General features: G+C 36.0%; 1 protein-coding gene across 2 annotated transcripts in view; it reads left to right on the top strand.

The window, feature by feature from the left end:
- The first annotated feature begins 6,130 nt into the window (after nt 1-6,130).
- The window catches only part of LOC106088290 (serine-rich adhesin for platelets), a 130,853-nt gene continuing 112,892 nt past the window's right edge, over nt 6,131-24,091 (top strand). The window contains exon 1 of one of the 2 annotated variants that reach the window (XM_059362434.1): nt 6,131-6,641. The gene's annotated coding sequence lies outside the window, so the exon portion shown is untranslated. Of the gene's footprint in view, nt 7,111-24,091 lie in introns of both variants that reach the window. The other variant, XM_059362433.1, reaches the window with a different exon arrangement.

The following is a 24,091-nucleotide window of genomic DNA, read 5'->3' as shown; positions in this document are numbered from 1 at the left end:
ACAGTTGTTGTAAGCCAAAACAGAACACTAAATACAAAATTATAGCCAAATCGGAGAAAAATTGCGGCTTTCAGGGGCTCATGAAGTCAAATTGGGAGAACGGTTTATATTGCGGCCGATTTGGACCGTACCTGATACAGTTGGAAGTCATAACAGGACACTTTGTCCAAAATTATAGCCAAATCGGACAAAACTTGCGGCGTCCAGGGGCTCAAGAAGTCAAATTGGGAGATCGGTTTATATGAAAGCTATATCAGGTTATAGACCGATTTGGACCGTACTTGACAAAGTTGGACCGCACTTGACAAATCGGGAGATGGGTTTATATTGGGCCCGATTTGAACCGTACCTGATATAGTTGGAAGCAATAACAGTACACCATGTGCAAAATTTCATCCAAATTGGGCAAAAATTAGGGCTTCCAGGGGCTCAAGAAGTCAAATCGGAAGATCGGTTTATATGAGAGCTATATCAGGCTATAGACCGATTCGAACCGTACTTAGGACAGTTACTGGAAGTCATAACGGAACACCATGTGCAAAATTGCGACCAAATCGGATCTGAAGAAGTCAAATCGACTGATCTGAAGAAGTCAAATCGAGAGATCGGTTTATATGGAGCTATATCCAAAACTAAACCGATATGGCCCATTTGCAATCCCCAAAGACCCACATCAATATTATGTATCTGTGTAAAATTTCAAGCGGCTAGCTTTAGGCGTTCGACCACTATCATGATTTCAACAGACGGACGGACGGACATGGCTTGATAGACTCAGAATGTCGAGACGATCCAGAATATATATACTTTGTGAGGTCTTCGATGAATATTTCAAGGTGTTACAAACAGAATGACTGGATGAGAATACCACCATCTTATGGTGGTGGGTATAAAAATGAAATTGTGGTGCTTTTTTTGTTTGTTTGGCTTTTCCGTAAATACTCAAAAGCGGCTGAACCGATTTTCATGATATTTTCACCGGGTGGGGTCAAGTTTTACCATCTGTGAAAATATCATGAAAATCAGTTCAGCCGCTTTTGAGAGTACATAATTTGATACACGAAGGGGCGGACCCTCCCCCTTACTCCAATTTTCAGAAACGCCAGATCTCGGAGATGGTTGCACCGATTTATGCAACATTTTTCATGTCGCCTTATGGTAACCCAGATAAAATTGGTATACAACATTGGGGTCAAATAACTTGGGGGGACGCCCCACCCAAAAACCCATCAAAACGGATATGTTTGCCGATTGGGACAATATGGGTATCAAATGAAAGGTATTTAAGAGTAGAGTACAACTTGATTTAAAAATTTGACACCAAATGCGGTAGGGTCACCCTACACCAAAAAAAAATACCAAAAATTACATATATATCAATTGGGGCAATATGGGTATCAAATGAAAGGTAATTGGATGTAAAATCTGGTACAAGAATTTGGTCCAAGGTGTCTACAGGACCTCCCCAATCTCAAAACCCCCCAAAACGGGCATGTTTGACAAAAATCACAAAATGGGTATTAAATAAAAGGTCTTAGGGACTAGACTTCAAATCTGGCATACAATCTTAGAACAAAGAGTCTGGAGACAGGCCAACCCCCCAAAAACGCCCCAAATAGGCATATTAGCCAATCAAGTCTATATGGGACAAATATACAAACTATTTGGTTCCGGCAGAATCAATTTTTTCGAAATTTTTACAGATTGTGTAAATTGGTCTGGAAGGAAACATAGGCTATATAAATTTTCGTTATCGGAAGGGGACCGCACCCTTCCCCATATCCAAAAAACACGAATCTAGCATACAAAATCAGTAAGTAAAGTAAAGGGAGTCACCCCAAATCCCAAAACCCCCAATTGGGCACATTAGCCAATCATAACTATTGTACAATATATGGGACTCGGTTTGTTTCGTATAGATTCAAAAACGTCAGAACCAATTTTCTTGAAATTTTCACAGATTGTGTAAGTTGGTCTGGAAGGAAACATAGGCTACATAATTTTTCGTTATCGGAAGGGGACCACACCCTTCTTCTTACCCAAAAACACACCCCAAAATCAAAAGTTGAACTATAGGAACAATATGGGTATCAAATGAAAGGTATTTGATAGCAGAATACGAATGTGATAATAAAATTTTAAGTCTTTACAACCAGCGGGCCGCCCCAACCCCAAAACTCGACCAAACAGATATATTGGACGTTTATGTCAATATGGGACTTAAATGAAAGGTATTTGGGAGTAGATTACGAATATGTCAAATTGCGAGGTGTCCCCACCACCAAAAACCCCCCAAATGGGCATATTAGCCTATCATGGCTATATGGGACTCAAATAAAACAAATTTGGGAGTCCATTAGGAAAATGACATTAAAACTTGTATTAATGTACGTAGGTGGCGCTAACCTCCTTATAACATCTCAAATAGGTTATATGAACCATCAAGACAGTATGGGACTCAAATGAAAGGTATTTGAGAGTAAAAAAGACTTCAGTTTTGGGACCAAGTGTTTGTGGGTAAGCCCCAAAGCACCCCCTAAACTGAACTTATTTCCCATACATATCAATATGGGCCTGAAATGAAGGGTTTTTGGGAGTAAAGATCGAATTAAATACCTTTTGGCGGAGTGCCAGACCCAGACCCAGCCCCAAAACGCATTCCAATCCATATATATTTGACTATCCATCAACTAATAATAGCCTATTGTAACCATTCAAATAAAAAATCAAAAACATTTCTGACATAGGCATTTTCTCCTTACTTCCTTTTTTCATTTTATTCCTTGCAGCCAAATCAAATTAATTCTCTTCAAAAAGTGTTGTGAGAGCTGATACTTGAGTGTAATACATTCAAAATGTTGTGGAAATTCTCTCAAGTGAACAATTATTAAATGATGCTTATCAATCTGATTGTTTGTTATAAATTATGTACTACTACTACTACTACTACTACCGAACCAACAACATCAACTGCTACTACACTACACTACTACAACACTACTCGGCAAGCAAAGTGTTTGTTAAACCACTTTCTTGACAACCACTTTAGACTGTAGGGTATGCATACAAACATGAGAGTGGGCTGTTGAAGTTGAAGCCATCGACTGCTATCAAATAACAGAAAGAAAGAAAATTAACATTTGTTCTCTCACCCTCTCCGCCCCACACAAACACTTCTGCTAAGTCTTCCGTAAGGGAATGAATCTCTTGTGGCTGAGTGTGAGTACATTTCGTTGTTGTTGTCCATGTATTGTTGCCAGTCTTAAGCAGTGTTGGTTTTTTGCTTAGTCAAGCACACTTTTTGGCGTTTAGCTTGTACTTCAGTGCTTTGGAGGGTCGGTCGTTCGGTCCGGGTTGTCTTTCCATTTCGTACAATGTGCTCAAATATAAACAACCATAAAATACACACTCTTAACATGACAACCACTCTCGTCGTATTGCCGTAACCACCTTTAGGGGGGATTTACTAACACACCCACTTATCCACTTATGTGTGTGCGTTGTTCATATGATGAACAATACTCAACAATGCTTTTACCTTTTGCCACTATGCACGCTGCTCATTGCTGTTAGTATGCTTAACGGTAATTCTTCCGCCTCGGAGAGGCATTGAGAGTAAAACACACATTGAAAGAGTAAACGGAAGTGAGATTAAATGAAGTGTGGCCAGATCTAAAAGACAACGCATTGGAAATTCGAATAAAATTATAATCTAAAGGCCAAAACCGAATGAGAAAAGGGATTTACTTCCGAATTTACTTTAAAGCCCAATAATATGAGTCCAAGGTGGTCATGATAGTACCATATGTCCATTAAAGGGGTTTTTCAGGGTCGGGCACTTCCCTCAATTACTTTAAGTTACAATTTGAAGATCACGCCATCCTATACCAAGCAAATAAGCAAAATTTCCCCAAACATTCCATTAAGCAAAAGTATGGAGACTTCTTGCACATCAACGAGTGTTGTCCGCTTTATGTTTAAGCCAATCTTAAGGGAGCACCGACATCTCTTTGAGCAGAATTTTTACATGGATGGAAATCTCATTAGCAGGCTATAACCGTGTTGTTTTCTCAGATGATTTCACCAGGATTCGAACCATGGCGTTCAGCGTGGATGGATGGAAATCTCACAAATAGTGCCTGCATTAGCAAGGCATAACCGTGCTGTTTTCTCAAATGAATTCACCAGGAACCCTGGCATTTAGCGTCATAGGCGTACATGCTAACCTTTGCGCAAAGGTATCCCCCTGGCACTGGTCCAAACCATAAAAATTTTGTTATTACAGTCATACTTTCTTCCCAAAGACTTAATTTTTGTTCCATATTGCACCTTTGGGTCTGTATGTCCGTTAAAATTGATAAATCTGGAATTGATAAATGGGAACTACAAAACAAATTGATAAATCTTAAGAAACATTTTTAATGGGTCATATCAATCCATCCCGGCACGGGATAGCCATGAGCACCACCCAGGCTGGAAAACTGGGGTCCGATCTGTGTGGTGCTCATTGCTGTCACGAGAAGCTGCGAGCTACCGGGCGCGTCCACAGGTTGCGGATAGTGGAATGCTCTATACGGAGAAGCTGCAACGGCAGTCGCGGACAATCAGCGGTATCGAGCGGAGAGTCTAAGTGTGACGCCGGGCGGCACCGACTCTTGCACAAATACTGAGAGCCTATGATGCTCAACATGACAAGGCGAGTTATTGACACTTTTAAATAACCAATGGCCACATTGTTCCCACGGCGATCGGTCCTTTGAACCGGAACGAGCTTGCTCACCTACAGGAGCTTGACGAGGATCGCCACCTACACATGAAAATGTGACTACTACAACAGCAACAACAACATCGGTCAATGTTTTGATATATATAAACATATAAACCGATCTCGGGTCTTGACTTGTTGAGCCTCTAGTGGGCGTAATTCTTATCCGACTTGGCTGAAATTTTGTATAAGGTATTTTGTTTTCACTTTTAACAACATTGCTAAGTACGGTACAAAAAGATTCTTATCTTGATATAGATGCCATATTAGAAGATATTCAGATTTGACTTTTTGAGCTTCTTGTGGCCGCAATTATTTGGCTGAAATTTTCAACGTGTTCAAATGTGATCCCTTGTGGAGGGTATGTAAGAATCTGCCCGGCCGAATTTATCAAGCTTTTACCTTTTTAATTTTTTTGGATTCACTGAAAATCCTAATTTTGTACGTGTCCTCATTGTAATTTTCTTTCCCAAGTCGCATGTGGTATTATTTATCTAGTATTTCTGGCAACTCTGTTAATTGTTGGTTTTTTTTTCAGTGTTTGTTTTTTTTTTGCCCAGTAATGTTAGCACCACTCACAGTTCAAGAGAATATTTATGTTTTTGTCATGGAAACTGTTAAGAGACAGTGAGAGAGCGCGACAGTTTGTTTTAGCATTATTGGTTTCATGAGTTGTGTAAAACAAACAATGCAAAGTTAACAGAAACAGTAGCATTTGAGGAACAACTTTCGCTCTTACAATCCCTCTCGCTCTCTCGCAGGTTGGGATTTACTGTTGTTTGGTTTTCATCTTTCGGCTCCTAAACAAATAAATACATAAATGAATGAAGGCGATTGTCGTCGTCTACGGTTGCTGTTAGCACACTTAGTAGTAGTTGGTGGTCGCAGTCGCAGTTGACGGAGCAAAATGAGACGCTATCGTTGACGTTGACGACTACAATGTTGTTGTTGGTAATGCTTTTTAATGATGGGCATTGTTTTTATTTGTTTTTCTCTCGTTAAGTGTTGAAACATCATCGTTGTCGTCGGTCGTAGTTGTTTGGCGTTGACGTTGTTGTGTGTTCGGCTGCGGGGTCTTTCGTTTAGTTCGTTGCCCAGACTGCTCTTGCTCTGTTTGTGGCTATGCTGTGGTTGTTGTTTTTGAGTGCCTGCCTGCCTGCCTGTGTATTGTTTGATTTGGTTTTTATTTGTATTGTCGTGCGCTGTGTTGGTTTTTCTATTCTCGGTCAACAAGAATTCATATGGGACACCAAAGCCAAGCAGCAGCAGCCTGTGCGGATGGACAGACCTCTTAACAGCTCACACCGTCGTTTCGTTGCTGCCTGAATGCGATGTCGCTGCATTGAGAAAACAATACATATCATCATTTGTTTTTCGTTTTTCTGTTGTTTTTGTTGTTGAGAATATTTGGTGTGTGTGATACTTTCGTTGGTCTCATTCAATTTAGTTTAAGATTGTAAGGCGTGCGTGTTGGTCGTAACAATTGAAGAATTTGAGGAGCTCGTATAATAGGCTCGTAGCTCTATTTGAGCCCATTCGATACCGATAAATAAAGAAGATAAAGTTATTTTGCTAACTCGTGTCTTAATCGATGATATTGATAAATCACAACCAGAAGGCAAAGAAATAATGCAGCAATTTTATTAATATTCTCATGCTTCATACGAACATTTGAGAATTGATTGCCATCTAAACTTATACCATCTGAAGATATTAGCATAAACGCGGCGTAAGTGGTTTCGGCGAAGAAAGCGAAATAAAACAAAAATCAACATCAATTCGTACAAGCTAATAATTCGCGTAGTAAGTGTGCCTCGTATGGTCTTTTAGCTTGCGCGTAACCAAAATTTTAGTGTGTTAATGAATGAATCAAAAGGTTAGTGAAGAAGAAGAAGATTAACAGAAATCTTCAAAAGTAAATCGAAATCAAACAACAGCAACAAAGTAAAAAAAAAGAGCATCACACAAAAACAAAACGATCTGTTTCTGTGCAAGTCCCCTTACCCCGCTACAACCATAGCAAAGAAATTCCTACACAAGACATATGAGTCTTAGCCTTAAAGAAAAAAGCAGGAAGCATACAAAGAAGTGCCAAAGAAGTGTTTAAAGAGTTTAAAATACAAAAAAGAAAATCTAAGTTAAAATTAAACAAACACCTGAGAAGAAATAAAGAAATTAATAAAAGGCCTAAGTTAGCCCATTGAGTGCGTGTCATTCAAGTCTTGCAAACATATGATGATGTTGTTGTTTGTGGGCCATTGAACGAACACATGTGTGAGCAGTGAGTGTGTGTGAACTTTGGTGTTTACAATTCAAACGGCCAGTGTATCAATTTTTCCTTGAGTGTAAGTGAATTTGTTGTTGTTTATTTTTGTTTCTTTCTATTTTTTCTGGTTTTGCTTGGTATTTGTTTTTGTGTGTTTTATTGGTGAAGTGAGTATTTTTAGAAAACGCAGACTTTTTGCCGATCATCCAAGTAAAAAACCATCAACGATGTTGGCAAAGCGGCGTTGGTCCATAGTGTTCTAGTTGTTATTGTTGGTTGAAGATATACGAAAAGAAACAAAATAGCAAATCTTAAGGAATTTGGAATAAATTTCTTGTTTTTAAAAAAATATTTTACAGCCTTTAATGCAAAGATTTTATTTTCCAAAACAAACAACAGTTTTATTAGTACACAAATGTGCGCATATTTCTTTAGTGATATCATGGTGAAAATTGTTTGTGGAAAAAAACCCCCACTGCCAAAAAGAGAAAATCATTTCATTTTTCTTCATCAATAGGCAAACAAAGTCTTTAAATGTACTACATGTTTGCCATAGAGTGACTGCTTGTCTTTGCTTGCTGCCTCAATGCATTGATGGATACGTGAAAATATTCGAAATCTTTCTCTCACCTCCCCCACCCCAACTACCACGATTGGTTACCAATGCATATCTATTAAAAAAGAAAAGACAAAAACAAAAACAATTGGAGATGCCAAGTGCATTGCCTAAAGCGAAGGGACCACTACTCAACGACATGTGTGTAAAAGCGCAGACTCGTAACTCAGCAGCTGAGCGGCGTAGGTGCATCATTATCTCTTGCATCATTTCTCATCAACCGCATGATGCTGTTGTTGTTGCTGTTGCTCTTACCGATAATGATGATAATAATGATGAGTGTTAACAATCATCCTGTCGTCATCTTGGCCTCGCCTGCATTTCTTTTTTTGTTGTTGTTGTTGTTTTTTGGTGATGCCAATGCGTTAAAAAAAGCACTTTGATAAATGATTAACAAATCTAAAGAAACAATGACGTTTTTGCTAATGAGAAAGTTAGAATTTTTGTTGTTTTTAATGGTTAAAAGAAATGGCAAAGACACAAAAAAAAAACGGGAACAACAAGTAAAGTGAAGAAGTGCAAATGATACATAAATCCATCACAGCGGAAAATGAAAATTTGGTTAATAAACCCTACAAAAAAAGCTATTAAATAGAAACGCCTGGGGTAGAATCTGCAATTGCAACTGCACCTTAAATCCCGTATGACACGTTTGTTCTAAAGCCAAAAATCTAAATGAAATAAATTCAGGTCTTCAATGAAGTTCACTTGCAAATTTGTAGGGAAAACAAATCTGAAGGAAGGAAACAAATCTAAAGTTTCGGTTGCTATGGTAGCTATACCAGGTTACGGATCGATTTGTGTCATACATGCCACATACCTTGGAAGTCATTATGCAGCCCCACATTCAAACTTTCAGCCAAATTTGATAAGAATTACCATCTCTAAGGGCTCAAAAAGTCAAAATGGGGAAAGTTTTTACATGGGAGCTGCATCAAATAATAGCCCTATTTGTACCATACTTGAATTTGGGGTTGAAAGTCATAACAGAGCAGTGTGGGCAACATTGCGGTCAAAACGGCTAATAATTAAGACCTATAAGGACGAACACCTACACTGACCACGAATTGACCTCCCCCGGCATACCAAAGTAGTTCTGGCTCAATTATGTTCCGGCAGATGTAGCCGCCTCAACTCCTACAGAGCAAGGATTGATGCCGGCGTGCAAGATGTATGTCCCGATTATGACCAGGAACCACACGTCAACTGTCCAGCCAGATCCACTCGACTCATACCCAGATCCCTCTGGACGTACTCTAACTTAGTCGAAGAGTTCCTGGATCTGGATACTCAACAGAATCAAGCAGACGAAAGATGGAACATACAGACTGCTACAACAACAACAACAACCTAAAAGAACTCAAAACGGGAGTTGTATCAAATGAAAGCAAGAAAATTTGCCCATGAACATTCCATTAAGGAACAGGGGTAAACTTCTCGCATATCAATGAGTGTTATCCGATTCAATTCTAAGCTCAGTGATAAGGGGCCTCCTTTTTATAGCCAATTCCGAACGGCGTGCCGCAGAGTGACATCTGTTTGGGAAGAAGTTTTTTCATGGCAAAGTACTTCACAAAAGCCGCCGGCTTTAGGAGGGGACAACCACCGCTGAAATGTTTTCTTTTATTTTTTCTGATCTAAGGACCCAGAATGGGAGTTGTATCACATGTAAAGCAAACAAATTAGACCATGAACATTCCATAAAGGAACAGGGATAAACTTCATCAATGAGTGCTGTCCGTTTCAAGTTTAAGCTCAATGAAAAGGAACCTCCTTTTTATAGCCAAATCCGAACGGCGTTCCGCAGTGCGACACCTCTTTGGGGAGAGGTTTTTACATGGCTGCCATACTATTTTTGCAAATGGCAAAGTTCCTCGCTACCATTCCATTTTTTCCAAGGCATAGTTCCTCACAAATGCCGCCAGTATTAGGAGGAGGTGAGATAGGTTCGGTTAGGTTAGGGTTAGCTAACCGTGACAGTCCTTCTAGCGGTCTGTCGCCAGAAGCCTTAGATTACCCCTGCACTGGTAATGTTGAGCAATCCGAAGCTCTTTATGTTCTGGGCATAAAAATACAAAGTGATGTCCGCTGAACATGTATTCGAAGTGCCGAAAGAAGCATTTAAGTGTTTAGACTTCCTTAAATTTCCTTAAATTACTTCCCTCCTTCCCATCTTTTTAACATCTTTACCACTTTCATAAGGCCGAAAGTGGTGTACAACGATCGCTGGAGCTTCAAAATGATCCTTGGAGCTACTGCATCGTGTACAGAGGAGAGCTTTGACGTTGATTGTAGACAGTAGGGTATACAACTATATTGCCTCCCTTGAAAATCATCGTAACGTGGGTGGTCTGGCGCTGTTCTATCGCTACTTTCATGATGGGTGTTCATCTGATATTCGTCTTCTTATTCCTGATGTAAGGATGTTTGTCAGAAATACTAGACTTTTCAGGAACTCACAACCCTTCGTATTTGATTGATTAGCCAGCGGAGCGGATATGGCATTACAGAGAAAATCCTTATTTCGCACGAACCGTTCGGCTAATGTTTTTCCCACTCACTTTGATATCCAGATATTTAAGACTAATGTCAATAAACACTACAAAAATGAGTTGCAAGTTGCTCGAATGTAATCTGCCGATATTTTGACCCAATAATTTTCTTCAGCGCATTCTTACTGGGCTACATTATAGTCTTTATTTGCTGTGTAAAATGGCCCAAATAGTTCATCGGATTGATATCTGGCAGTTTGGTCAGACACTGTGTGCACGAAATATAGTGCGGAGCATGATGGCACTACGACGTGTATTTCATTGAATTCGAGTCTTTACTCATCGAACGATTTCAGAAGTTATCGCAGTTTTTTGGTTTGGCAACGCTGTCATTATCATTATAACGATTTATGGTGGGCTACACAAACATTTTGTTCACTTTGAGGTGTTTGAGTTTGCCAACAATAGCCGGTAATGATTTTTTTTAGCCAAATATACGGCATTCACAGTTTTTCATGCCACACGGCTCCAAACCCTGCAGGCAATGTCACATCATGATTACGCAGCGTATGCTCAAATTACCAACTTTTTCCATTTTTGCACAGTGCTTCACGCAACATTGCCTTTCTAGTCTTTTGACAGATTTTTTTCTCTCCAGTTTTTTCCAAAAATTCGATAGCTAGGCGATAATTTGTTATATAATCCTATATAGAATGGAAATTAGTCTTCGTAAGTTGTCGTCTGAGACAGGTTTAAAATTACCAACTTTTTCCGTTTTTGTTCAGTGGTTCACGCAAAATTGCCTTTCTAGTCATTTGACGGATTTTTTCTAGTTTTTCCCAAAAATTCGATAGTTAGACAATTATTTGGAATGTATGACTATATGGATTAGAAACTAGATTTTATAAGCTGTCGTTAGAGACCGGGTTCAAATTATTAACTTTTTCAGTGTTTGAACAGTGGTTCACGAAAAAATTTATTTTCCTAGTCTTTTGACTGATTTTTTCAAGTTTTTCCCAAAAACTCGATAGTTAGACGATTATTTAGAATATATGCCTATATGGATTAGAAACTAGACTTTTTAAACTCTTCGTTTGAGACCATTTTCGAATTATGAACTTTTTCCGTTTTTGCACAGTGGTTCACGAAAAATTGCCTTTTCTAGTCTTTTGACTGATTTTTTCAAGTTCTTCCCAAAAATTCGATAGTTAGACGATTTTTTTGGAATATATGCCTGTATGGGTTAGAAACGAGGTTTCATAAGCTTTCGTTTGGGACTGGTTTCAAATAACCAACTTTTTCCGTTTTTGCATAGTGGTTAAAGAAAAAATTGATTTTACTAGTCTTTTGACTGTTTTTTCCGGTTTTTCCCAAAAATTCGATAGTTTGGCGATTATTTAGAATATAAGCCTATATGGATTAGAAACTAGACTTCTTAAACTGTCCTTTGAGACCATTTTCAGATTACCAACTTTTTCCATTTTCGACAGTGGTTCACGCAAAATTGCCATTTCTAGTCTTTTGGCTGATTTTTTTCCAGTTTTTCCCAACTGAACTATTGCCAATAACTTTCGGAATTTATTTTCACTCACTTCATGATTTGGAGCATTTATTTTAGTGTAGTAATTTTTTAAAAGTTTTAATAAAAAATAAAAAAAAAATTTTAGTAAAAAATTAAAAAAAATATTTTTTAGTAAAAATTAAAAAAAAAAATTTTTTGAACTTTTGAAGAAAACGAAAAAAAAATCTCTTTATTTCCAAAGTCACTATGTTTTTACTGCAAAAAAAAATGTTTAAGGCAATTTAGTGAAGAAAATTGCATTTTAATGACTGACATATCAGTCACTAAAAAGTATTAGGCTAATCGTCACAAATTTTTCCAAAAATCTCATTCCTAAGAATTTTGAGAAAATTTTTTGTTTGATTTTTTTGTATATAAAAAATTGACGACAAGCCAATCTTTCCCCAAAACATGACTTAATATGACGGAAAAAATGTTTCTTAACAATCTTCATTCGTCTACTTTACGCCAATCCAAATTTTATTGGGATATCTCTTTCCTAGCTCGAGCTAGAATTTTTCTAAGACAGCTCTACGAATGGGTATTTCTCTACCCATTCGTTGTTAATGGGTTAATGATGGCTATCGGATTTAAGTTTTTAGCACAATGATTACAGAGTTAGGTCTTTTATATACCGCATTCTCCAACCCTCCAAACTCTTTAAAATTCGTGATATCAAATTTTAAACATCTTTTCTTCACTTGCAAAGCCGTCGGCAATATTACTTGCAAACTTCATAGATATTTTGCCCGACGGTGTAAAGGTGCCATATTTCACAACTTCTCACCACAATTGGCTATTGTTAAAGTGATTTTTTTTTGCCCACACGTGCCAATTGATTTAATGTTATTATTTTCTGCATGTTAATAACGGTTCTATGTGGCCTCCACACACACACACTCACACACAGCCATACTTGAGGATGGGTGCAGGTTACAGGAAATTGTGTTAATGTTGTTTTCCTTATCCGGCAGTCACAACACTTGTCTACCGCGGTCATTTGGTCAATTGGTGTGTGAAGTCAATATGCCGACGGAATATTAATACATTTTGATGACCAGCTGGCTGGTGACAGTTCAAAATCATGTGAAATGCAGTTAGGAGGCTATACCGCTCTTCCATACCCCCAACTTTTTTCCCAGCCATCAAACCAAGAATGGGTTAATATAGAAAAAATCAAACCACCATATTAACATAGGAGCTATGCTTTCGTGGCATGAGTGAAATTTTGTTGTTTTATGAATGGAAAACTATTTCTTTTGTTAAATAATGAATTGTTTTCACTTTTTTGAGAGAAAATATTTTCTTAAAAATCAATTTGATAGGACTTTAAAAGGAAACGTCGCTACATCTAAGTAATTACTACAATGCCAAAATTATAATTTAAAAACATTTTCATCATATCCGACGGCAAAGATAAAATTGGTGCAAGATATTGAGTGACAATCAGTCTTCCGTATTCATTGCACGTTTCCTTCAGCTCTGAGCTTCAAGTTTTTTAGTGCCTTTTTCTTAAAAGACTAAAATTTTGAACTTCAACTTTAAAAAATAATTTTTCTTAAAACACAAATTTCAATTAAAAATTTTTTTGTTTAATTTATTCAACATTTTTATACCTACCAGCATAGGATGGGGTGTACTAATCTAGTCATACCCTTTATAACACCTCGAAATATTCATCTATTCGGGAATGTCTCGACGTTCTGAGTCGATCTAGCCATGTCCGTTCGTCCGTCTGTCGAAATCACGATGGAGGTCTTACACGTACAGTTAGCCGCTTGAAATTTTCCACAGATACTTAATATCAATGTAGGTCGTTGGGGATTGCAAATGGGCCATATCGGTTCAAATATAGATATAGCTCCCATATAAACCGATCTCCCGATTTGATTTCGTGAGACCCAGGAAGCCGCAATTTTTGTTCGATTTGGCTGAAATTTTGCATGTGATGTTCTGTAATGACTTCCAACAACTGTGCCATGTACGGTCCAAATCGGTCTACAACCTGATATAGCTCCCATAAAAACCGATCTCCCCATTAGACTTCCTGAGCCCCTAAAAGCCGCAATTTTTATCCGATTTGGCTGAAATTTTGCATGTGGTGTTCTGTTATGACTTACAACAATTGTGCTAAGTTCAGTCAAAATCGCTCTACAACCTGATATAGCTCCCATATAAACCGATCTCCCCATTAGACTTCTTGAGCCCCAGGAAGCCGCAATTTTTGTCCGATTTGGCTGAAATTTTGCACGTAGTGTTCCGTTATAACTTTTAACCGCTGTGCCAAGTACGGTTTAAATCGGTCTATAACCTGGTATAGCTCCCATATAAACCGATCTCCCGTTTTGACTTCGTGAGTCCCTAGAAGCCGCAATTTTTGTCCGATTTTGCCGAAATTTTGGATGCAATGAAACCAATTTAAAAGTGGGAAACAAATTGCATTTGGATTTGGGATGCATTTGCATACTTTGGGTTCATTTTTCATAATAAAAAGCACCTCAAATTTGGGGTTTTATTTTCAATATGGGCCAAAATTATTTGGGGCATATTGTCATGGCGCCGAAAAGTTTTTCCGAATTGGGGTTGATTATGTACAATTTGGGGTCTATTTGCATGTAGGTGTTTGTTTCTAAATGGCAATTTGAACACAATTTAAAATTGGGGCACAAATTGAATTTGGTTTTCGGCGCATTTGATTATTTTGGGGTCATTTTTCATAATGAAAAATCACCCCAAATTTGAGGCTTTTTATATTTTCAATTTGGGGCGAAATTGTGTGGGGGCCAATGTCATGGCGCCGAAAATTTGTCCGGACTGGGATTATGGGATTATGTACACTTTGATTTCTATTTGCATGTTGGTGCTAGGGTTCGAATTGTGTTATGAAAAAACACCCCAAATTCTAAATCGCAACTTAAAACCAATTTAAAAGTGGGACACAAATTGCATTTTGTTTTGGTATGCATTTGCATACGTTGGGTGCTTTTTTCGTAACAAAAAAGCACCTCAAATTTGGGGTTTTATTTTCAATTTGGGCCAAAATTATTTGGGGCCCATTGTCATGGCGCCGAAAATTTTTCCGATCTGACGTTGATACTGTATATTTTGGGATCTATTTGCATGTCGGTGTGTTTCTGAATCGCAATTTGAACACAATTTAAAATTGGGGCACAAATTGAATTTGGTTTTTGGTGCATTTGATTATTTTAGGGCCATTTTTCATAATAAACCCAAAATTTGAGGCGTTTTTCATTTTCAATTTGGGGCGAAATTGTGTGGGAACCAATGTCATGGTGCCGAAACTATCTCCGAACTGTGGGTGATTATGTCCACTTTGGTCGCTATTTGCATGTTGGTGTTTGAAATGCATTATGAAAATAAACCCCAAAATCTAAATCGCAACTTAAAACCAATTTGAAAATGGGACACAAATTGCATTTGGTTTTGGGGTGCATTTGCATACTTTGGGGTAATTTTTTCATAAAGAAAAAACACCCCAAATTTGGGGTTTTTTTATTTTCAATTTGGGGCGAAATTATTTGGGGCCCATTGTCATGGCGCCGAAATATTTTCCGAATTGGGCTTAATTATGTACACTTTGGAGTCTATTTGCATATTGGTTTTTGGGGTTGAATTGCATTGAACCTAAGTCAAAATTAGGGCACAAATTGCATTTGGGTTTGGGTGCATTTGCATACTTGGTAGTAATTTTCTATAATGAAACAGCACCCCAAATTTGGGGCATTTTCATTTTCCCATTGTCAATTGTCATGGCCTCAAACCATTTCGTTCCAAATTGGAAATAAAAAAATCTCCAAATTTTGGGGTGCTTTTTCTTTATGAAAAATCACCCCAAAGTAAGCAAATTTTTCGATTTTTTTTTTTTAATTGGGGGCGATTGTGTACATTTTGGGGTCTATTTGTGTATTGGTGTATAGTGTTGAATTGTATTATGAATATACACCCCAAATTGTAAAACGCAATTTCAACCCAATCTAAAATTGGGGCACAAGTTGCATTTGGTTTTAGGGGCATTTGCACATTTTGGGGTTCATAATGAAAAATCACACCAAAATTAGGGCTTTTTCATTTTCAATTAGGGAAATTGTTTGGGGCCCATTGTCATGGCCCGAAAATTTGGACGCAATTTGTTTTGGGGTGAATTTACATACTTTGGAGTAATTTTTTAATTTATTAGAAAAATCACCCTAAACTTGGGGCTTTGTTTTCATTCTCGATTTGGGAAATAGTTTGGAGCCCTTTGCCATGGCGCCGAAAATTTCTCCAAATTTTTATCCTTTAAGATAAATTTTACAAAATTTTTTTTCTTAAGAAAAAATTGCGTCTAATTTTTGTCCTTGGAGATTTTGTTTTTTTGTTTTCTTACCCTCCTTTTGTGATATGTAAATATTTATTTTCTGATTCTTAAGCCAATTATATTTTCTTGTATCAATATCCTGGTGGTGATTGCGCCAGTTATTCGTACACTTGCAGACAGCCAGGGCATAAGTCATTATATGCGTAATTGGTCGGCATTGGCCGGCCAACTTCATAGTATTTAGAAATAATTTGTAAAATCTCAAATTGTCGATGCTTGGCATGCCGATTGCATTTATTGCCTCTCTTGAGCTCATCCTTTTACCTCGCCCGTTCCCTTTTAATACTCACTGCCGAGTAGGCAGTATTTACCAGAGACTTGAATTTAATTTGAAATTCTTCAAGGTGTTACAAATGTAATCAGGAGGAGGAAGAAGAAGAACAACAACGACAACAAGAACAGCAACAACATCAACAACAAGTAGTTAATATAGCCAGAGCACTGTTGGGATATAAACAAAAGATGATTTAAGGCGGTTAAAGATACCCACCAAGTGTTGGCTGCCTGAATGGCTGGCTGGCTGGCTGCTTGGACTCCTTAGTCTGCTCGGTCTGCTTTAGCAAAAATTTCAGCCCATAGCTTTGGTTGCTTTAGCAGACCTAACGATGGCCTGGCCAGACATTCTGGCACATTGAGGATCAGGCAAAACAACGACAACACCAACAACAACAACAGCAACAAGGAGATACAACAACACCTCATATGATTACAAATAACCATGTTGTGTTTGTTTGTTTCATCAACACCGCCGTGGAGATTGCGCAGAAGCGCGAAACTCCATTATTTATGATGATAATGATGTGTGCGAAAACTTAATGAAACCTTTTAAAATATCCACAACTAACCAACGAGCCTGCTATACAGCCAGTCAGCCAGCCAGCCAGTCCGTCAAACACTCACTCACTCAGCAAGTTGGAAGGCTAGTCAGCCAGCCAGGCCGGCAGCGGCTAGTCGGCCAGCCATCCTTTGCAAAAGATCAACACACAGCATCCATGCCATCCAATTTAAACACGGCAAACTTGAAAACAGCAGAGAAATCCAAGAAACTCTAGCAACAGTAACAACAAACAACGACAACAACAATGGGGGAAAAAGCCCATAAACGCTTTTCATTAGCATCATTTTCTGGCGAATGCATTTATCGTGAGGTTCGCAAGACCGGCCCCTTAAGACAAAACCCTCCCATCCTCCTATCCAGAGTCCCCCCAATTTAGCGGCGGCGGCGGCCAGTTACTTACAGCCCCAGTATGCTTTGGATACAGCTCCTCGGCAAATATGATTAAAGGCAATCGCTGATTTTTGCTGTTTGGTGTGAGCAGCGGCAAGCAAACGATCTCTTAAATATATGACCCATACTTAACATCTCTTTACTCCGTATGCTCGATGGATGGTTGAGTGGTCGTTCGGTCGGTCGGTCGGTTGGTCGGTCGATCGATCGGGCCTTAGCTCTGTTGGTCTCTGGTCGGGCCATCAACCATCAAAAGCATAAAATTGGGATGTGAAACAAAAACCCCAAAAGCGGTGGTTAAAGTGTTTTTGTTTTTGTTAACTTAACCAACTCCCTCCGCTCTTTGCCAGCCAGCCAGTTCAGTTGAGTTTCTGCCATACCGCTTTCAAACTCTGATGGGGCTATTGTTGGTTATTTTGTACCTCCTCTTCAAACACATTAGTTAAGAAAATAAGTATATGTTTTCCTATACAACAACAGCAATGCGCAGCCGCAGCCGCACCAACAAAAGCACCAATCACAACAACAACCCAATTTGCTTAGCAAAAGCAACATCGAAAATTACCACGTCAGCACATCCCTTCAACATGTGTTTCGGGGTCTTTTTTTTGTGCCATATTCTTTGGTATAGCGGCCAATGTAGCAGTTGATGATGGTGCTGATGTTGGTAGTGGTGTTGATGACTATCGCTTCCCAAATGATCCTTGTATAAAAAGCAGCGAAAATATTCCCCCCCCCCCCCCCCCCCCCCCCCATCACAATAACTGAAAACTATATTGGGAATGGCTTTTATAGTAAATTCCCGCCTGTTTTAGGCAAGTATGTAGGTAGGACCTTTCAAAGAAAATAAAAAAAAAAAAAACAATTTTCATTTCTTCCTTCCCTCTCAATAGAATATTTCGCATTTTTGTTTGTAGTATCCTTGATTGGTTTGATAAAAGCCTACTTTATTTCGGACTTTGTGTGTGGGTAGTTTTGTAGACTGCTTGACTTTAAGTGTGGGTAGTTGTCCCTTTCAAATTATAACAAAATTACCGATATTGGCCAAATGCCAATTCACCTGTCATGTTGTTTAGCCACGCATTTTTTCTAAAGACAACATTTTAGCAAAATTTCTTCTGAACAAAATATTAAAACAAAATTAAGGAAAAATAAAAAAAAATTATTCAAAGCAATTTTAGCTAAAAACAAAATGTCTATAAATTTGAGTAAAATTTCCCCTGAAAGCAAAATTAAAAAAAAAATGCAGTTAAAAAAAATGTTCAGTGAAAATTGCTCTATAGACAACAATTTAGTAAAATTTTCGCCAGACTCCAGAAAGGAATTGCGAAAAATATGTGTCTTCAACTTTGAAAAAGTTAATAAATTAAAAAAAGGATTAAGTATTTTTTTTCTCAAAGTTAGTTAAATTTTCTTCAAATAAGTTCAAATTCCTTCAATTTAGTTAAATTCCCTTCGATTTAGTTAAATTTTCTTTAAATTAGTTACATTTTCTCCAAATTTATAACATACACCAACCTTGTTATATTTCTTCAAATAAGTAAATTTTCTGCAAATTAAAATGTTATCCAAATTTCAGTAAAATTTTTGCTTACATTTCACAGGATTTTTGATTGGAATTTTCTCTCGAGACCTACATTATAAGGAAATTTCCTCTTTAGATAAAATTAAGTGAAACTTTTTTTAACGACAAATTTTAATACGAAATGTTGGTAAAATTTTCCCTCCAATTAGTAAAATTTCCTCCAAAATAGTAAATTTTTTCCCTTAAATTAGTAAAATTTTCTCCGAATTAGTAAAAATTTCCCATAAAATAAGTAAAAATGTTCAAAGTACATATTTTCCAAATTCGAATATTTTTTTCCAATTTATTTAAATGTTCTCTTTTGTTAACTTTTTATTTTTTCAAACTAGTAAAACTTTCTTCAGATTAAAATTTTAGTTAATTTTTCTTCAAAAATAAAAATTTAAGCATTTAGTGAAATTTTCTCTAACGCAAAAATTTATTGAATTTTTTTCTAAATACCAGATTTTTTCTAATTCTCAGGCATATAAAGCAGGCTATGAACTGTGGGCTGGCAGACGGGAGGCCCAGAGACAACACGATAGTGACGAAGATGGTTGCCTAATCAACCGCCAAAACGTCCAATAATGATGTGTTAGTTTCTGTGCCCGATCCGCCTGTGTGTCTGGCAGTTTCTTTTCTGTAATCAATAAAAAATGGTTCATTGTCAATTTGCCCGTATGTCTTGCCTTTGGTAGATTAATGACAAAGAGATAAAAAACGACCAGCCAAACCGGCAAACATAATAAATAGCAATTATGTTCTCTAGACATAAAAATTTATGCTTAATTTTCTCAAAAAAATATTCTTAAAAATTTTTTAAAAAACAATATTTCAAAAATTTTTACTCTGCAAATTTTAATGACATTTTTTTCAAAGTTAGTAAAATTGTTTTCAAATTAGTTAAATTTATTTCATATGAGTTACATTTTCTGCACATTAGTAACTTTTATCAATCTTGTAATATTTCTCCAAATTAGTAAATTTTCTACAAATTAATAAAATTTTATAAAATTTCCGTAAAATTTTCACTTAAATTTCATAGAATTTTTGAACGACATTTTTTTCAAGAAATAAATTTTAACCAAATTTTCTCTAACGATCAAATTAAGTGAAGTTTTATTAAAAGACAAATTTAAATTTAGTAAGCTTTTCCCTCAAATTAGTATACATTTTTTTTTAATTTTTCTTTAAAACCAATATATTGAACTTTTTTACCTAACAACATTTTCTCCAAATTTGTAAGCTTTTCCCTCAAATTAGTATTTTTTACTTTTTTTTTAAAACCAATATAATAAACTTTTTTATTTGGAAAATTTTAATGACATTTGACAAGTTACAATTTCAGTGAAGTTTTCTCTAAAGACTAAATTTCCTTGAACTTTTCTCTAATCTCTAATTGTAAAAATTTGTATAAAACTTTTCCAAACAAAATTTTAATAAAATTTCCTTTTGATATTTTTTTCATAAACTAATGTGGAATAAAATTTTCTATCGAGACTTTGAAAAATTCTTCCTTAAAAACAAAGTTCTATTAAAATTTTTATTAAAAACCAAATATCGTCAAAAACTAGATTTTAGTAAAACTTTCTTTAAATTAGTAAAATGTTTCTCCAAATAAGTAAAATTTTCCCACAAATTAGAAAAATTTTCTCACAAATTAGTAAAATTTTTCAAAGTACATCTTTTCCAAATCCGAAAGTTTTTCCCAAGTTATTAAAATTTCCCCTTTTGTTTACTTTTTCTTTGTTAACTGATTTTTTCAAAATTGGTAAAACTATCTTCAAGTCAAAATTTTGGTTAAATGTTTTCCAAAAATAAAATTTTAGCTAAATTTTCTCTAAAAACAAATTTTTAGTAAAATTTTCTCTAAAAGTTTAGTTCAATTAAATTTTTTTCTAAATATCAAATAGCAATTATGTTCTCTAGACATAAAAACTTAAACAAGCTCACTTATGCAAAACCGGTGCGGCAAGTGTAGGATATGTGGAGAAGATGATGAGACGTTGGATGAAGCATTTACTATGTTACTGCCCGTTTTTCGGGGATAACAGACATCGGCACTTAGCTGGGAACACAATTTCAGATATAAACAAACTAAGGGGCGTATTATAGAAAACAAATAGGGATTTTGTAAACAGCATGGAATTCCTGACTTAAATTTTCTTTTTCGAGCTTATTGTTTAGTACTTAGAGCTTTCTTTACATTAAAATGTTAAACCGTTTTATTTTTAGTTAGAAAACTGGAAAAACTTCGAAAATTTTTTTCGTTGCCATATGGCAACACCAGAGCTATACGAGTTAAATTTTGGAAAATTCTTCTCTAACGACAACATTTTAGTGAAATTTTCATTAAAACCAAATTTTAAATACAAATTTTCCTCAAAAATCAACAGTTAATAAAATGCTCTCCAAATTAGTAAAATTTTGTTTAAATTAGTAAAATTTTCCTCAAATTAGTAAAAATTTTCTTCAAACTAGTAAAAAATTTTCAGATTTTTATTAAAAAATTCATATAAGTAAATATTCTCCAAAGCAAACGACCACTTGCTGGAAAGGTGGATTACTCATGTTTCCATCATTACATTAAAATGTTAAACCGTTTATTTTTAAATTTGGAAAACTGAAAAAACGTAGAAAATTTGTTCGTTACCATATGGCAACACAGGCTATGCGGGTTAAAATTTTGGAAAATTTTTTTCTAAAGATAACATTTTATTCCAATTTTTAAAACGAAATTTTCAATACAAATTTTCCTAAAAAATCAAAATGTAATAAAAATGTCCTTATTAGTCAAATTTTCTTCAAATTAGTTAAATTTTCTTCAAATTAGTAAAATTTTCTTTAAATTAGTAACATTTTCTTCAAATTAGAAAAATTTATCTACAAAATAGTAAAGTTTTTAAATTTTAAATTTAAATTAGTAAAATTTTCTTCAAATTTGCAAAATTTTCTTTAAATTTCTAAAAAATTTATATTAGTAAATATTCTCCAAGCCAACATCTTTTCTCTGAAGACGATTTTTTTGTGAATTTAGTTAAATATACCGTAAAGATAAAATTTTAGTGATCCTTCAAGCAGATTATAAACTCATCTTAATAGGGACGCAATGGGAATATAGCCGTTCTGTCTATCATTAGATTGACTGTCTTTTCGCCTTAATATTTTCAAATTTCATATGGTCCTTCGGGCAAACCAGTAGTTCACATGGATTATCCACATTACCATATCATTAGTTATCTCATATCTTCTCTGTTATAACTAATTTTCAGAATTTTAAACTTCATTGTAAAGTTTATCTTAGACATGCCAACAAAATAACAAAATGTTTGTCTCATAAACCAAACCGCACAGGACAATTCATCACCAAAAGGCCTTTGGCTGGCAGACTAACCCTTTTATTTGAGGACTTGTCTTGTACGCCAGGGGTTAACACACAAAAAAACGCAATATTGTCACGCGAAACAAAGTGGATAATAGCAGAAAATGAAAGGATAATACGATAATATGCTACAAATTTGACAATGCACATTGTCCATGTGGCAAATGAAAATTTTGCCCCTCAGGAAACATTTACAAGGTACTTTTGGTTTGGGGTTCTTTGGACGGATGAAACAGTTATTGGCATAAAGAAGATGGGGGGAAATAAGGTCATAAAGAACGGATAATAGAGAGCGGGAGAGAGGCGTTGGAATATGCCATAACTTATATTTAATTGGTAATAAATCAAAATGTAACCATTGAGTTACAGAAGATTATTGAAAAACAACTATTGAGAAGTTTTTAAAAAAACAGTGGCCCCTGAATGATTATGAAAATTTTTTCAATGGTCGTTTTTGTTTTGTTTTTATTTTTAGACTTATGAATATGTGTCGCTATTAAGCTGCAATAGCAGAGCAAATTCATGAATAATATGTCATATTTCCTATTTCATTTCATTTCCTTTACTATTTTTTTAGATTTTCCCCTTTCATAATAGCATGATGTATACATTTTACTTGTCACTTAACGCTCTATGGTTTTTAGACACTTATGTTCGAATGTTTAGAAAATTACAATAGTTGACAGTTTGAAAAATCATAATTTCCGCCTTATTCCGCTACTTCTTTACCTTACACTATACGCTCCAAAGAAATTCGTTGTCAAGTTATTTCATTCATTGTTCAGGCTGGTTGAAAGTATGTCACACACATAAGTTCCCAACTGGAGCATTATAGGGCGATTAATTTACTTATTTGTCTTTTTAAATACCGAAGCAAAGACTGCAACCCGTATAATTAGCTGTTAACATCTTCTTTGACTGTGATTATTTTGATTAAGTCACGAATATAGGTGTTCCGAAAAAATAAAATAGCCATATAAGAAGTCTAAAACAATAGGTTAGCCTCCCCTTCGATTTAGAGCTAATCCCTTACTCTCGCTTTCTTTGAATTATGCCATAACAATAGGAAATCTCAATTTCATGAAGAACAATATAGATCACATATTGTTGTTGCAAGACAAAGAATTCTGGATAGGGGAAATCACCTTTTGGGGAAAAGAATAATGTTCAAAATGAGTGTAGACGGCACGTACTGCTATATGAGATTGTATTTCGCCTTCCTTTCATAAGGGTTAACATATATGGGATATGTATTGAACTTCGAATTGAGACTTTGAACTTGATAAGGTGATCTAAAAACGATGGAATAACAAGCATATCATATTTTAGTCAAAATCGGAGTAATATTTAGGCTTCTTGGCCCCAAGTCGGAGGGGAATATATTTAGTTATGGGCTTGTCTGGATCATATTTGTAGATTTGGTAGATGTTAAATGGTACAAGTATACTTCACTTACCAAGCAGAGTAGGAGATAAATAAACTTATCATTCCGTCTGAGGAACTTTAAATGGTTCTTCGAGCAGGCCAGAAACTTGCCTCAATACTGAAAATAGTTTTAATAGGACTGTGGAATGGAATTATGAGTTAAGCCAACCTTGTCTATGGTTCGTATCTCGCGCAGACTAGAAACTCTGCTCGGAAAGTAAACGAAACGTAAAATATACCAAATGCCAAGTCGGGATGTCATCAACGAGAATATGCTGTCATTCGTTACGTTTCTGCATATCTTTCTTCAAATAGGCAATGAATGTTCTTTATAAAGATCAGATAGAAGAAAAAAAATTAGAATATTCAGTTTTTCTGCGTTTGTATTGACGGATTACAAATGGTTCATCGAGC

This window comes from Stomoxys calcitrans, chromosome 2, assembly GCF_963082655.1.
Source record: "Stomoxys calcitrans chromosome 2, idStoCalc2.1, whole genome shotgun sequence".
Lineage (NCBI taxonomy): Eukaryota > Metazoa > Arthropoda > Insecta > Diptera > Muscidae > Stomoxys > Stomoxys calcitrans.
The sequence above is the reverse complement of the archived record's forward strand: the minus strand, read 5'-3'. Positions and strand labels throughout refer to the sequence as shown.